Source organism: Ascaphus truei, chromosome 16 (genome assembly GCF_040206685.1).
Source record: "Ascaphus truei isolate aAscTru1 chromosome 16, aAscTru1.hap1, whole genome shotgun sequence".
In the NCBI taxonomy this organism is placed as follows: Eukaryota; Metazoa; Chordata; class Amphibia; order Anura; family Ascaphidae; genus Ascaphus; species Ascaphus truei.
In genome coordinates this window covers 11,285,594-11,301,179 of record NC_134498.1, presented here as the reverse complement: position 1 = coordinate 11,301,179, position 15,586 = coordinate 11,285,594, and the positions used below count along the sequence as shown (strand labels likewise).

At 46.6% G+C, this 15,586-nt stretch overlaps 1 long non-coding RNA gene across 1 annotated transcript in view; it reads left to right on the top strand.

The window, feature by feature from the left end:
* Positions 1-935: 935 nt before the first annotated feature.
* The window catches only part of LOC142467663 (uncharacterized), a 29,325-nt gene continuing 14,674 nt past the window's right edge, over positions 936-15,586 (top strand). The window contains exon 1 of the long non-coding RNA XR_012788460.1: positions 936-1,108. This is a non-coding gene — a long non-coding RNA (uncharacterized LOC142467663). The remainder of the gene's footprint in view (positions 1,109-15,586) is intronic.

The window sequence follows — 15,586 nt, the reverse complement described above, 5'->3', positions numbered from 1 at the left end:
CCGGTGTCTCGTCTTGGTCGCGTACCAACTTCCCTTCCGGCGTCAGGACGTATAGTGTGGCAATAGCAACGAGAAGAAAGTACTGAGGTGGGGTTGGATCCTCCTCGGTTATTTCTTGTTTTATTAATAAATAATTTACTATATTTTAATCTCTGGTGCGCATTGTGTGCATTTTTCTTCTTGTCTGCACAGTGCTTCAGATGCTGCATCTGAAAAAATGCCGGTGGATCGGGATGTGAGGTAGGGAAGTGACGTCCGCGCCGGAACGTTATTGCCACGCCTCCAAATATTTATTGCCACGCCCCCAATCGCACCCGCTGCATACCCTGCAAAGCCATAAAAAAGCTCAGGCTTCAGCAAGTGTATTGCAGCGTGTGTGCCTTCCCTCCGTCTGAAATACTATAGACGCAGCCTTATCGACGCTTACTAAATAGGCCCGTGTCTCTCTCTCTCTCTCTCTCTCTCTGTGTCTCTGTCTCTCTCTGTGTGTCTCTGTCTCTCTCTGTGTGTCTCTGTCTCTCTCTGTGTGTCTCTCTGTGTCTCTGTCTCTCTCTCTGTGTCTCTGTCTCTCTCTGTGTGTCTCTGTTTCTCTCTGTGTGTCTCTGTCAAAAGAACATTTCAGTATTGCCAAAGCGTGAGTAAAAGGGGGTGTGGGACAATGATTACACGAATACTAGGGGGTACGGTAAAATGGTTATACAGTACATTACTTTTGTCTCTCTCTCTCTCTGTGTCTGTCTCTCTCTCTCTGTGTCTCTCTCTCCCTATGTCCCTCTCTCTGTCTCTCTCTCATTCTCTGTCTCTCTCTCTCTCTGTGTCTCTCTCTCATTCTCTGTCTCTCTCATTCTCTGTCTCTCATTCTCTGTCTCTCATTCTCTGTCTCTCTCTCATTCTCTGTCTCTCTCTCATTCTCTGTCTCTCTCTCATTCTCTGTCTCTCTCTCTCATCCCTGTATGATAGGTATGTTCCAACTCTATTTTTTGCTCTTCTTTTCCGTTTGAGAGGAGGGAGTCCCTCACCTCTTCAGCCACACACCAGGAACGCTGGATTGCTTTCAGACGCTCGGAGAGGCGGATACAGTTGTGGATTGCAGGCACTGATTTATCTGGTAAGTACCGCAAACATGCTTGAACAAGGGCCGTAGACATTTTATTTGATGGTTTAGATTATCATTGTCTGTGGTTGTTAGTTATTGGTATTAGAGTTTTTTGATGTTGTTACGAATCAAATACATTTTGAAGTAGTAATCGGCTCCGAACTGGGCATTCCTGGCCAATAATGCCCTGGCTGTAAGAGTTGAAGGGCCCAAGCAAAGCCCCCACCTCTATACACACTAACACTGCAGGGGCATCAGAGTGTCTTGTTGTCATGGCAACGGGGGGTGTCACGTGATGTAATTTGTTTAATAAATTATTTTTTAAGGTGTCCCGGTTTTTCATTTTCGAAATCTGGTCACCCTATTCATCAAGCAGAAAAAGTGAAGAAACAATTGTAGTTTTGCTAATGGACGTCATTTTGGCATATCATTAGCTTTGAGGATACCCATTATTATGAAGAAAAATAACATCGATTCCCAATGTAGCCCCCCTTCCCTGGGCCAATCGCAGATCGGGCCCCCCTCCTCTGTACTAGGGTCTGGCTACGTGTCTGAGTGTGGTGCATACCTGCTGGCAACAGGGGGGCCTGAGTCTCCCGCGATGGTATGGGGGATGACAGGATCAGGTTTCTGGGGTGAATGCCTCCGTCTCATCAGAGCAGGATGAAATTTCTCTTCAGAAGGACTTGGAGAGACTGGAAACGTGGGCAGGTAAATGGCAAATGAGGTTTAATACAGATGAATGTAAGGTTATGCATTTGGGATGCAAGAATAAAAAGGCGACTTACAAATTAAATGGAGATATATTGGGGGAATCCTTGATGGAGAAGGATTTAGGGGTGCTTGTAGACAGCAGGCTTAGCAATAGTGCCCAATGTCATGCAGTAGCTGCAAAGGCAAACAAGATCTTATCTTGCATCAAACGGGCAATGGATGGAAGGGAAGTAGACATAATTATGCCCCTTTACAAAGCATTAGTAAGACCACACCTTGAATATGGAGTACAATTTTGGGCACCAATCCTAAGAAAAGACATTATGGAACTAGAGAGAGTGCAGAGAAGAGCCACCAAATTAATAAAGGGGATGGACATTCTAACTTATGAGGAGAGGCTAGCTATATTGGATTTATTTACATTAGAAAAGAGGCGTCTAAGAGGGGATATGATAACTATATACAAATATATTCAGGGACAATACAAGGAGCTTTCAAAAGAACTATTCATCCCACGGGCAGTACAAAGGACTCGGGGCCATCCCTTAAGGTTGGAGGAAAGGAAATTTCAGCAGCAACAAAGGAAAGGGTTCTTTACAGTAAGGGCAGTTAAAATGTGGAACTCATTACCCATGGAGACTGTGATGGCAGATACAATAGATTTGTTCAAAAAAAGGTTGGACATCTTTTTAGATGGGACAGGTATACAGGGATATACCAAATAAGTATATATGGGAAGGATGTTGATCCAGGGATTAATCCGATTGCCAATTCTTGGAGTCAGGAAGGAATTAATTGTTCCCCTTAATGGGGTTTTTTGTTTGCCTTCCTCTGGATCAATAAGTAAGTATAGATATAGAATAAAGTATCTGTTGTCTGAATTTAGCATAGGTTGAACTTGATGGACGTACGTCTTTTTTCAACCTCATCTATTATGTAACTATGTAACTACAGCTAAACCCCGTTATAACGCGCCTCGCTATACCGCGATTCGGTTATAACGCGGTTTTCCCGTGGCTCCCGTTTTTAAAAAAAAAAAAATTTTTTTTTTTTTTTGCACACTGCACACACTCACTGCACACACTCACTGCACACACACTGCTCATTGCTCACACTGCACGCACACTGCACGCACACTGCACGCACACTGCACACACTGCACACACTGCACACACACTGCCCATTGCTCACACTGACACACACTGCACACTGCTCACACTGACACACACTGCACACACACTGCTCACACTGACACTGCACACACACTGCTCACACTGACACACACTGCACACTGCACACTGCACACTGCACACACACTGCTCACACTGACACACACTGCACAGACACTGCTCATTGCTCACACTGCACACACTGACACACTGCTCATTGCTCACACTGACACACACTGCACACTGCTCACACACACACACAGCAAGGTAACCCAACCTCTGTGGTGCCTCTTCAACATTAACCCCCTCACAGCCAGGGGAAAGGGTGTCCGAGCGTCCGGTGTGTCCCCCTCCCCTCTACGCTGGTGTTACGGCCCGGGGCAGGGGGGGGGACGTCATGCTGTGGGGGGGTGGCGGGGCCCTGCGCTGCGGCTGAGTGACAGGACGACCCTGCGCTACGGAGGGCCCTGTACTGCTGCGCGAGGGCCCTGTGCTGCGGCGGGGGGGGTTAGCGGTCTTCCGGAGACTGTGCTTACCTGTCTCCAAAGCAGCACATCCCGACAGCGATCACTTTAGGCACCCCTCACGTTCGCCGTGCGCATGCGCATGCGCCGTGCGGCTCGTGAGGTGTGGATGTTCCCTGCCAGTTCCCTCTGCTCCTCCTGAAGCGGGGACCGGAGGGGCATCCCCCCTCCTATCCCGCGGCCTGTCACGCGGTGACAGGGGGAAGCGGGGACCGGAGGGACATCCCCGCTCCCATCTCCTGTCCCGCGGTGACAGGGGGAAGCGGGGACCAGAGGGTCATCCCCGCTCCCATCTCCTGTCCCGCGGGATGAATATGCGCTGATGCGGCGGCCATTTTTTTTTTTTTAAATTAGCGCGACACCGTTACTAACGCGGTGGTCTCGGGGTGGACCCCGAGGACCGCGTTATAACGGGGTTTAGCTGTATGTATGTAATGGTGCAGCGCCTCCATCTCTGAGCCCCAGGAATACGGGTGGAATCCTTCCAGAGAGTCCCCCCCCCCCCTCGGGGATGAGAGATTCCAGTCTCACACTGTATATCTTTAAAAGCAGCCGCAGCTCTTTATTCACAGCAGCAGAATAGCAGCAACAAGACTATCAATCAGGTACAGGGTGTCTTCCTCCACACAGGACTGCTCTCCCTCAGGATGGTCTCTGTGTCCCTGCCACCACCCCAGGTCAAGGGCACCCAGGGTGGGGCTAGCTCTTCCCTCGCCCCCTAAACAGGGTGAGAGGAATTGGTCCACCTCCCTAACTAAGGTTGCATCAGCTCTACTCAGAGGCTGATGGCTCCCCTTCTCCAACGGCCAATTGATATAGGCTCTCTCTGTCACCCTGGGCCAGCCAGGTGACAGACTCAGCAGACTCTAACTCTGGACTGAACTCTTAACTCTGACACACACTTCTACTAAATAGGAAGTGCACTGCTCTTTATGATATTGGCAGGCACTGCCCCTGTGTCTCTGCCTACCACACAGGGTCAGGTACCAATTTCAGGAATGTCCCGTTATTAGCGTAAACACAACAGAGTTCCATGGATCTAGCATTAAGACTGTAAGCTCTGCAGGCCAGGGATTTCCTTTCCTATTGTCTGATTTTGTTTGTTGCACTTATTGTATGTATGTATGTCTTTATTTATATAGCGCCATAAAATGTACATAGCACTTCACAGTAGTAATACATGTCATATAAATAACAAATATAAATAACAGATAATGGGAATAAGTGCTTCAGACATACTGTAAAAGTAACATTAAGGAAGGAGTCCCTGCTCCGAGGAGCTTACAATCTAAATGGTAGGTAGGGAGAACGTACAGAGACAATAGGAGGGAATACTAGTAAGTGCGTCTGCAGGGGGCCAAGCTTTGTGTCATGTGTCCATGATTATCCAGTGCTACTCATATGCTTCTTTAAGCATAATTCTCTGTACTGTATTGCCTCTCTTATAAAGCGCTATATAAATAAATATTTACATACATAATATATCTTAATGCATCTTAAGACACCTTAGAGTTCCCTCTATAAGACACTTTATGGTCCACTCAAGTGAATAGTCTGTAAGTAGGGTGACCATTCGTCCCAGTTTTGCTGGGACAGTCCCGTTTTTTTCTGCCCTGTCCCGATTTTAGCTCTGTCCCGGTTATGTCCCGGTTTTTGTCCCTGGTCCCGGTATTGCGGGGCAGCGGCGGTGAGGAGAATGCGGCGGCCGGTAAGTATTTTCTATGTGTGTGTGTGAATGCTGCCGGGGAGACTGAATGAAGGAGAATGCCGGGGGCGGGACTTAGAATGCCAGCCGGCCCGCATGGGATTGGATGAATGATGATGCCGGGGGCGGGACTTAGAATGCCGGCCGGCCCGCAGGGGATTGGTTGCAGGCAGGTCAGAGGAAGCCGGGGGCGGGACTTCCGCTTTGTGCAGAGCACACGTGTCTTCCCGCTCCCGGCTCCTCTGTTCGCGGTGAGTGTCCCCTTTCTGTCCCGGGTCCCAGCCAGGGGGGGGTAATAGGAGGTGGTAGCGGGGGTGCGCCTACCTTTGTACCACCTTGTACCTTTGCCCCCCCGGCGCTCCCACCATTGCCCCCCCGGCGCTCCCACCATTGCCCCATCGGCGCTCCCACCTTTGCCCCCCGGCGCTCCCAGCTTTGCCCCCCGGCGCTCCCACCTTTGCCCCATCGGCGCTCCCACCTTTGCCCCCCCCCGGCGCTCACAGCTTTGCCCCCCGGCGCTCCGACCTTTGCCCCCCCGGCGCTCACAGCTTTGTCCCCCTGGCGCTCGCAGCTCTGCCCCCCCGGCGCTCCCACCTTTGCCCCCCCGGCGCTCACAGCTTTGTCCCCCGTCACTCACAGCTTTGCCCCCCGGCGCTCACTTCCCCCCGTCCCCTTAGTGTGAGAGATGGGCTCGGGGGCGGGCAGTGGTTGCTGCGCGGTCGCAGGCGGTGCAGGGGGAGGCGGGGTGTATCTCTGTGTGTATCAGTGTGTGTGTATCAGTGTGTGTGTGTGTGTGTGTGTGTGTGTGTATCAGTGTGTGTGTGTATCAGTGTGTGTGTGTGTGTGTGTGTGTATCAGTGTGTGTGTGTGTGTGTGTGTGTGTGTGTGTGTGTGTGTGTGTGTGTGTGTGTGTGTGTGTGTGTGTGTATCAGTGTGTGTGTGTGGGTGTGTGTGTGTGTGTGTGAATCAGTGGGTGTGTGTGGGTGTGTGTGTATTAGTGGGTGTGTGTGTGTGTATCAGTGTGTGTGTGTGTGTGTGTGTGTGTGTGTGTGTGTGTGTATCAGTGGTGTGTGTGTGTGTGTATCAGTGTGTGTGTGTGTGTGTGTGTGTGTATCAGTGTGTCTGTGTGTGTGTGTGTGTGTATCTGTGTGTGTGTGTGTGTGTGTGTGTGTATGTGTATCAGTGTGTGTGTGTGTGTGTGTGTGTGTGTGTGTGTGTGTATGTGTATCAGTGTGTGTGTGTGTGTGTGTGTGTATGTGTATCAGTGTGTGTGTGTGTGTGTGTGTGTGTGTGTGTGTGTGTGTGTGTGTGTGTGTATCTGTGTGTGTTTGTGTGTATCTGTGTGTGTGTGTGTATCTGTGTGTGTGTGTGTGTGTGTGTGTGTGTGTGTGTGTGTGTGTGTGTGTGTGTGTCAGTGTGTGTGTATCAGTGTGTGTGTGTGTATCAGTGTGTATGTGTGTTTCAGTTTGTGTGTGTGTTTCAGTGTGTGTGTGTGTGTGTGTGTGTGTGATTCAGTGTGTGTGTGTGTGTGTGTGTGTGTGTGTGTGTGTGTGTGTGTGTGTCAGTGTGTGTGTATCAGTGTGTGTGTGTGTATCAGTGTGTATGTGTGTTTCAGTTTGTGTGTGTGTTTCAGTGTGTGTGTGTGTGTGTGTGTGTGTGTGTGATTCAGTGTGTGTGTGTGTGTGTGTGTGTGTGTGTGTGTGTGTGTGTGTGTGTGTGTGTGTGTATCAGTGGGTCTGTGTGTATGTGTGTGTGTGTGTGTATCAGTGGGTCTGTGTGTGTGTGTATCAGTGGGTCTGTGTGTGTGAATCAGTTGGTGTGTGTGTGTGTGTGTGTGTGTGTGTGTGTGTGTGTGTGTGTGTGTGTGTGTGTGTGTGTGTGTGTGTGTGTGTGTCAGTGTGTGTGTGTGTATCAGTGTGTATGTGTGTTTCAGTTAGTGTGTGTGTTTCAGTGTGTGTGTGTGTGTGTTTCTGTGTGTGTGTGTGTGTGTGTGTGTGTGTTTCAGTGTGTGTGTGTGTGTGTGTGTGTGTGTGTGTGTGTGTGTGTGTGTGTGTGTGTGTGTGTGTGTGTGTGTGTGTGTGTATCAGTGGGTCTGTGTGTATGTGTGTGTGTGTGTATCAGTGGGTCTGTGTGTGTGAATCAGTTGGTGTGTGTGTGTGTGTGTGTGTGTGTGTGTGTGTGTGTGTGTGTGTGTGTGTGTGTGTGTGTATTAGTGGGTGGGTGTGTGTGTGTGTGTGTGTATCAGTGTGTCTGTATCTGTGTGTGTGTGTGTGTGTATCAGTGTGGCTTTTTTGGCGATAAGCTGGTGATAAGTGGCTTATCGCTGCTTACTGCATGAGGGCCTTAGGGAGGATTTGTTCCTTTAAAGTACACCTAGTTTGGCATAGGATTTGGATGTCAGGGTATCAATGTGCAACCCAAATGTTAAATGGGAGTTGAATGCCCAGATATTTCAAACAAGTAACAGGGGCTAGGATGGTTTTAGAGCTGGTTTTTATCTGAAGCTCTGTCATTGGTAGCTTTAGAAATTTAGCTGTGGTCCCAAATACCATCGTTACAGTCTTGTCAGTGTTTAAAATCAGTTTGTTTTGGGAAATCCAGTTTCAAGTCTCAAAAATCAGATTGAAGTACGTGTTCAAGGTCAGAGAGGCGAGGGCTGCGTGCATATAGGATAAGATCTAAGGCCTCTCACAATAACCCGTTAGGAATATTAATTCCTCATCTATCCGACATAAGTATAAAATATAGTCTACCAAGACCCCCAATACAGAGTTACCCACCTTATACGGGAGCAGCTGCCAGACGAGTATAGTAAATGTATCTTATTTCTTTTGCCACTGGAGGGCAGCGTGGAGTTACACGGAGTGGCGCCCGTAAGGACGACGTGCCAGTTAGGCGGAAGGAGAAGCGCACACACTTTTATGTGAAACGGATATATTTGGGGAGGGATTTAGGAGTCTGAGTAAGAAAATTAACCATTTAAATATGGACAGATTTAATCCCACTTTTGGAAATTAGGGATGTTGCCTAAAAGTTTGAGAATGCATAAAGTGCCACCCATGGGCTTTAATGAAGCAGCATTTGTGGGCTAAATGGAACAGCATTCTGTATAAAGGTATTTTGGACTCGATATAAATAATTGATGCCAAAAACTAATATTAATTTTATTGAGAATGGAAAAAACTTCAACACAAACGTACAGAATGTGATATTCTGAGAGATCTTACAGATGTTATCAAATCCCACAATGAATATATAGAAAATGTCTGTATAGGACGAGTCAAACAAGAATACGCCAATAAAACGTTTAAAGCTGCAGTTCAGTCTTTTTTTTTTTTTTTTTTTTTTTTACTTCAATAGTTTCATGTGTGCAATCTCTAATTACCTAAAGAACTGTATAGCTGCAGGTCAATTCGTTCTCCATGTATTGATAGGCGAAATTTGGTGACATAATTAGTGAAGGGATCTGTTTTTCTTCTGCTTCTGTCACTCAGTGGAAGCTCATGAATATTCATGAGCACTCCTGCACTGATATGTGCTAGAGGGAGGGCAGGGCTGACAAAGGGGTGTGCCAGGGCTTGTGACAGGACATGAAGGGGCAGTGCCTTAGCAAATGGCTGTTAAAATAGAATACAAGAAAATTGGTCTTTCAAAGTTGTTGTTTTTTAAAAACAGAAAATGCTAAAAGTATTTTTTCTTAATACAGAACTGATTTATTAAAAAAAAACACACATGCAGGATATTGCCTGAACTGCAGCTTTAATTGGGAGATACAGGGGCCACAATTCAGGTCATTTAGCTGAAAGAAGGGAAGCCGGTCAGCCAGTAGAGCAGGTCAGCCGGTCAGCCGTTCAGCCAGTAGAGCAGGTCAGCCCGTAGAGCAGGTCAGCCGGTCAGCCAGTAGAGCAGGTCAGCCGGTCAGCCAGTAGAGCAGGTCAGCCGGTAGAGCAGGTCAGCCGGTCAGCCAGTAGAGCAGGTCAGCCGGTCAGCTCTGAGATCAGCATTACTTATATCTCCTAACCTTTGCCCCCTGCATGTAATGCTGCAGAACAGCCTACACTGTATATACTGTACATGAGATACTTAACCCTTTCTTTTCGCTCGACTCTAATCTGAATGATTTGCAAATTGGTTTGTAATTAAAGAGATATTTGTAGCAGAATCCCATGTATGTTCTTTTTACCTTTTTAGATACCGTTTTGTGTAATAAAAGATATGACAGATCTTGCACTTGTGTTTTGGCAGAAGTGTATATGTGACCCTATAAATCTCCCTCACACGCGGGCTTGGCAGCGTGACACTAGTGCAGCGTCCTGGGTAAGAATCACTGAGCTGTTAGCAATAGATACAACGGATAGAAAAGACACTACACATAGGTTTGATTAAAGAGAGTATTTTATTGAAATAATGAATCTCTTTGCTGGGAGGGGCCTGCAGCACATTGCAGAGCGATATAGTAACACGCAGAGCAATGCACTGCAGGCCCCTCCGGCAGCGAAGGGGTGAAGACCAATGCAGGGTGTATAAAGATCTCACTGATAATTCATGCACAAAGGGCAGTTTGTTGCTGTGATCCAGAGGAAGGTGAAACATAACCCCTGCTGTGCAATGGGGGGGAAAAATTCCTTCCTGACCCCATTAAATGGCGATCGGGTGGTCCCTGGATCACTGCGCAGTGAGATCAGATGGAGCAGCACAGATCAGCGTTGTTATACACAGGGGCACACTCAGTATATAGAGATGCGGGTGATCGGCCCTTGTGCCCCTGTGTATAACTCACCTGCTCCCCCATCCCCCTGCATATCTATCCCATTCACCCCTTTTCCTCCCACATACCTCGCAGGGCCGGCCGTCCATTAGGCGGTCGCCTAGCGCGCAGAGGTCCTAGGGGCGCATTAATAATCATTATTATTTTTTCCTCTTATTATTTCTAATTTATTTATCTTTTTTTTTTTTGAAAATTATTATTCTTTTTTTTATCCAGTATTTTGGCGCCCTTTTATTTTTATTTTGCGTCGCGCTGGGGTTCGGTCGCACCCCCTGCAGCCCCGATAGCTACGCCACTGTTTATTTTATTATTTTATTTATCTTATTATTTTTTATACAACTGAGGCACAAATTTTAAGTTTCGCCTCGGGCGCATGAAACCCGCGCTCCGGCCCTGCTCCTTGTTCTCTCTCACCCTCTCACGCCCAATATCCCTATCTCCTTCTAGTACCTGCCCCTCCCGCAGCCTTCCTGATCTTATCTGCCTCTCCTGCGGTCAAACCAACTTCTCAGGGCCCCTAGAATACCCCTGTATCTACGCCCTGGCTCCTCTGCTACCTGCTCCTGGCTTCTTCTCCGCCTAAAAAAGGTGAAGCAGCAGATCCGTCCACACCTCTCGTATTCTCCTTCGCCATGGCCCACCTCGTCGCCAGACTTGACATCCGCTTCGTCGTCTGCCTCATCGGCCGCCTTGTAGCCCACCTCTTCGCACCACTTGACGCCCGCTTTGTCGTATGCCTCATCGTCCGCCTCGTAGCCCGCCTCGTCGTCTGGTGGCACGAAGGGCTCCACCTTCGTGCGTGTCCTGACCTGCAGGAGACATGAAGTGTTTGTAACCAGGGACAGTGATACTCTGTATCGCAAGAGCTCCTGTGCCACCTACTGCACCGACACACTTTATTCGAGCAAATGCCCGGTTTGTACCTGGCAGATACCTGGAATCCGCCGCTGCTCACCTCTTGCATGCTTCGTTGCGTTTGCCTTCCCAGCCACGGTTCATGCCTGGCTGACGGGGGCCTGATCTGTTAAATGATAATGAGAATGATTTACTAGGCTGCAATGTTTCGATTGTCCACCAGATGGCATAAACTCATGACTTAAGTAATGTGTGGGCTTTGCAAGTTGTTTCGTTTAAAAAAAGATACTTTATCCCAGTACAGTATGCTATTGTGTAACTTGTCCTTGAGACTGAAACAAGACGTTGCAAAAAATGTATCAATTTAGGCTTTACATACTGTATTAAATAAAGACAAAGACCATTTTCGCTTACACTATTCTCCTGAGACATGAGTGTTCAAATGCAGCCCGTGTTCCAAAAACCTGACAGAAGTTATGCTTATTTGATATGGGCCGCTATTAATGCAACAGAGGATTAGATGGCAACAGTTGTTCAAATTTATCAGTATTTTATCGAAAACTATGACTTTTACAGATTTTTGCCAACTCCTCATTTGTGGAAGCGGGCAATAAGGAAAAGGTTATGTAGTGACCCCTGTTTTCACCGTATTGAGCCCCAATTTGTTGGAGGGTATTGGTGTGTGTCACAGGGTTTTTCCCGTATCTATGATCATGGAGGCGGCAAAAGGCGAAGGGTAAAGCGACAGTCCCTGCCAAGCAATGCGCCAGAACCAGCACCAGCACCAGCTTATCATGATGGCCCCGCCGTCAGTGGCAACCCTGAGTCGGATTTCGCGGCCAGTTTTGATGAAGCTTGCATGTACCTAAGCGATTTCCCGCTGACTACAGGTGGGCTAGTCCCGCTGCTAACTATCGACGTGGGTGATGATGAAAGCTGGACTGGCAGTGGCCCGGCGAAGGCGCAAGCTGAATGGGAAATTCAGTAATACAGTATGGTGAGTACTGTATTGTTGCCGTATTATTTTGGTGGGGCAGGCTGGGTACTTCTTTAGGGGGCTGACCATTACTGTACATTAAAACTTTTCATTTTGTTTTTCCTCAGTAAAGAAAACGGCTAATGGGGGGATTTCGATGGATACAGTAATATTGTGCTGTACAGTATGCTGATGTTTTCCTGCCGAACAGTATACTGTGTAATAAACCCGAATAAATAAACTATGCATTTATTCTACAGTACATGTTCAGTAAATTACTGCACATACTGGGGGCGAGATGTGTTTGCAGCAGAGAGAGAGATTTAATAATATTGTACAGTGAGCAGGGGGTTCCCTGAGCCAGATGACCCCCCTGCTCATGATCATTATTATTAAAAATACGGAAAATGCTGCGTCATTACCATAGCGGATAGCCGCTAAGGCAATGAAGGGGTTAACCCACCGTGCCCGTTTTATTGTGTGTAGTGGGGATGGGTGAGGGGGGTATTTGGCCCTTAGTGTGAGTTTAGGACTTGCGGGAGGGGGGGGGGTTGCGGGTGCACTTAACCCCTTCACGACCGTAGCAGTTAATATCGCTACGGTCATGAAGGGGTTAAGCCCTCCCGCTACCCCCCCCCCCCCCCCGCAAGCCCTCCCCAACCATCGTTGGGGCTAATACCCCATTCACCCACCCTCCCGCTACCCACAATAAAAAAAAACACAGCAGCCGCCAAAAAATAAATAAATAAATGACAATAAATACATTTGAAATACATTTTTATTGATAGTGTAGATGTGCAGGGGGTCTCTGGAGCTGAACCGCGTTGGTTTTAGGTCTGGGGACCCCGTGCCCCCCGAGATACAGGCCCCTTTAGGGGCTGCCGGTAGCCCTCTGCTTGGTTTAAAGGTCCGATCACGTGACCGCGGCCTGTAAACCAAGCAGAGCAGAGGGATACCGGCACCCCCTAAAGGGGCCTGTATCTCGGGGGGCACGGGGTCCCCAGATCTGAAACCTGTGCGCTTCTGCTCTGGAGACCCTCTGCACATGTACAGTATCAATAAAACACATACAATATACAGTATAAATAAACACTCGTTCTTTACCTTAGCGGTTATGCGCTATGGTAAAGAAGCATCATTTCTGTATTTTAATAATATTGTACAGTGAGCAGGGGGTTCCCTGAGCCAGAAATTAATGCTCAGGGACTCCCCCTGCTCCTGCTCAATATTATTAAAAATACAGAAATGCTGCGTCATTACCATAGCGGATAGCCGCTAAGGCAATGAAGGGGTTAAGGCATAATAAACAATTAATACATTCAATACATATTTTTCACGTCTGTGTTAAAACTCCCTGCCTTCTCTCTAATCTATGTAAAACCCCCTCCCCCTATTCTCGCTTTTAAAACGCCCTGCCTTCTCTCTAATCTATATAAAACCCCCTTCCCCTATCCCCCTATTGTGTGTGCGTTAAGCTTCCCTGCAATCTATGTAAAAAAAAACTCCCCCTATTGTGTGTGTGTGTTAAATCTGCCTGGCCTGTGTTTCTGAGTGCTGAGTGCTCTGCGTTAAAGGCCCCGATCACGTGATCGCGGCCTGTAAACCAAGCAGAGCAGAGGGATACCGGCACCCCCTGAAGGGGCCTGTATCTCGGGGGGCACGGGGTCCCCAGACCTGAAACCTGTGCGCTTCAGCTCCGGAGACCCCCTGCACATCTACACTATCAATAAAAATGTATTTTAAATGTATTTATTGTCATTTATTTATTTATTTACATTTATTTATTAATTGTGCTGCTGCTGCAAGTCCTAAACTCACACCAAGGGCCAAACACCCCCCTCACCCCCAATAAAAAAAAATCACGCACAGCAGCCCCACAATTAATAAATAAATCTAAATAAATAAATAAATACATGAAGAGAAATAAATATACAGTATACTGTACAGTATATACTGTATATATACTGGATATATATATATACATTATACAGTATATATAATAACAATCCCTATACAGTACATATACAGTATATACTGTGTACAGTATACAGTATATACACACAGATGATGAACCAATATACAAATACAGTACATGTAGAATGGTTATCAAAATCATACTGTCCTACAAATAACGCATCTCTATACAGTACAGACAATAATAATAATAATCCATTTAATAATCCTAACTGATTTTACAATATAAAACATAACATTCCAATCCACACAGTACATTGCATTTACATTGTATACTGTAAATGATGCATAGCATTAAATCTATGCACCATATACTGTACATTCTGCAAATGAATGTTAACAATATAATTGCAAGCTACTCTACCAGTAAATACAAACACTTCCAAACAAGTCAACTACAGTATTTTAACCAATCAAGTAAACCAAAATCAATATATACTGTGTAAGTACCAACCAGAAAACACAATTTAAAACCAAAGCTACAGTAACCCTTACAATACCAAGGATTACATCTATCTAATTGTAAAAAACCTTATACATTATACAGTACACAGCATTGTTGAAAGCCCCCTCCCCCCTAATGTTTCTGTTAAGCAGATTACACTGAAGGGAGAGAGATATAAAGGCCTAAAGCCCCTTCCCCCCTAATGTTTGTGTTAAACAGATTACAATGAAGGGAGAGAGATATAAAGGCCTAAAGCCCCTTCCCCCCTAATGTTTCTGTTAAGCAGATTACAATGAAGGGAGAGAGATATAAAGGCCTAAAGCCTTACCTGCATTGGTAAACCCTCCCTGCATTGGTAAACCCTCCCTGCATTGATGTCGTGCAGTGTATGTACTGTAAATGTGGGGAGGGGGGGGGGACCCAATGTGCATAATGTACTGTGAGGTCTAACCACCCTCACCCCCTACCCACATACTGTACCGTTACCCCCCCCCCCCATCCTGGCCATGGCCCCTCACGCACAGCAGCTCCACAATTAATAAATAAATCTAAATAAATACATGAAGAGAAATAAATATACTGTATACTGTACTGTAAGTGCCCGCTTTATTGTGTGTAGCGGGGGTGGGTGACGGGGTTTATAAATGTGAGTTTATAAATAAAATAAAGAATATTATTTCTAGGGGCCCTAGAACAGAAGTTCCCACGCCAATTTCGCGCTCATTGCTCTTTTTTTGCTCTTTTTTTACAATGTTGCTGGTCTTGCGGCTTTGCAGTCTGCAAGCAAAAAGCGCGAAGTGTATGAAGTCTGGGTGAGCGCTTTCCACATTTGATGCCTACGGCACCTTCCCATTTCTACACACTTCAATACCTGCACAGTTGGTAGCGCTTTCCATCCCAGCTACCATTCTGGATATTCACCTCTCACAGGCCATTCTTGCCCGAGTCTGTCCTATCAGACAGGGGCATTAACCTGTATCCACACCACCTGGACAATTTCTCTCTGTCAGAGACTTGTGCTATTTATTTTATATATTTTTGTGTAATTATTCATGCAATTTTATGCTCATTTCATATGTGGTTTTCAACATAAAGTGGCTGCTGGGCCTGATCCTAACTCATATAGCGCTTCCCTGTTTGTTTGTTTATTGCAAGCAAAAAGCAGTTTGTATTGTAGTACTGAGTGTGAGATAAATTACTGTATTTATCAGTGTTGATCAAAGAGAGTTGATCAGAAGGATTCCCCTTATATACTGTACAGCACTCTATTGTCATTCATACAGTACAGTATAGTAAAGGGTAGACAACAAATGGTCTTGCAGTATACTGTATTACTAAAAATCTGTCAGGTTGACCAGAA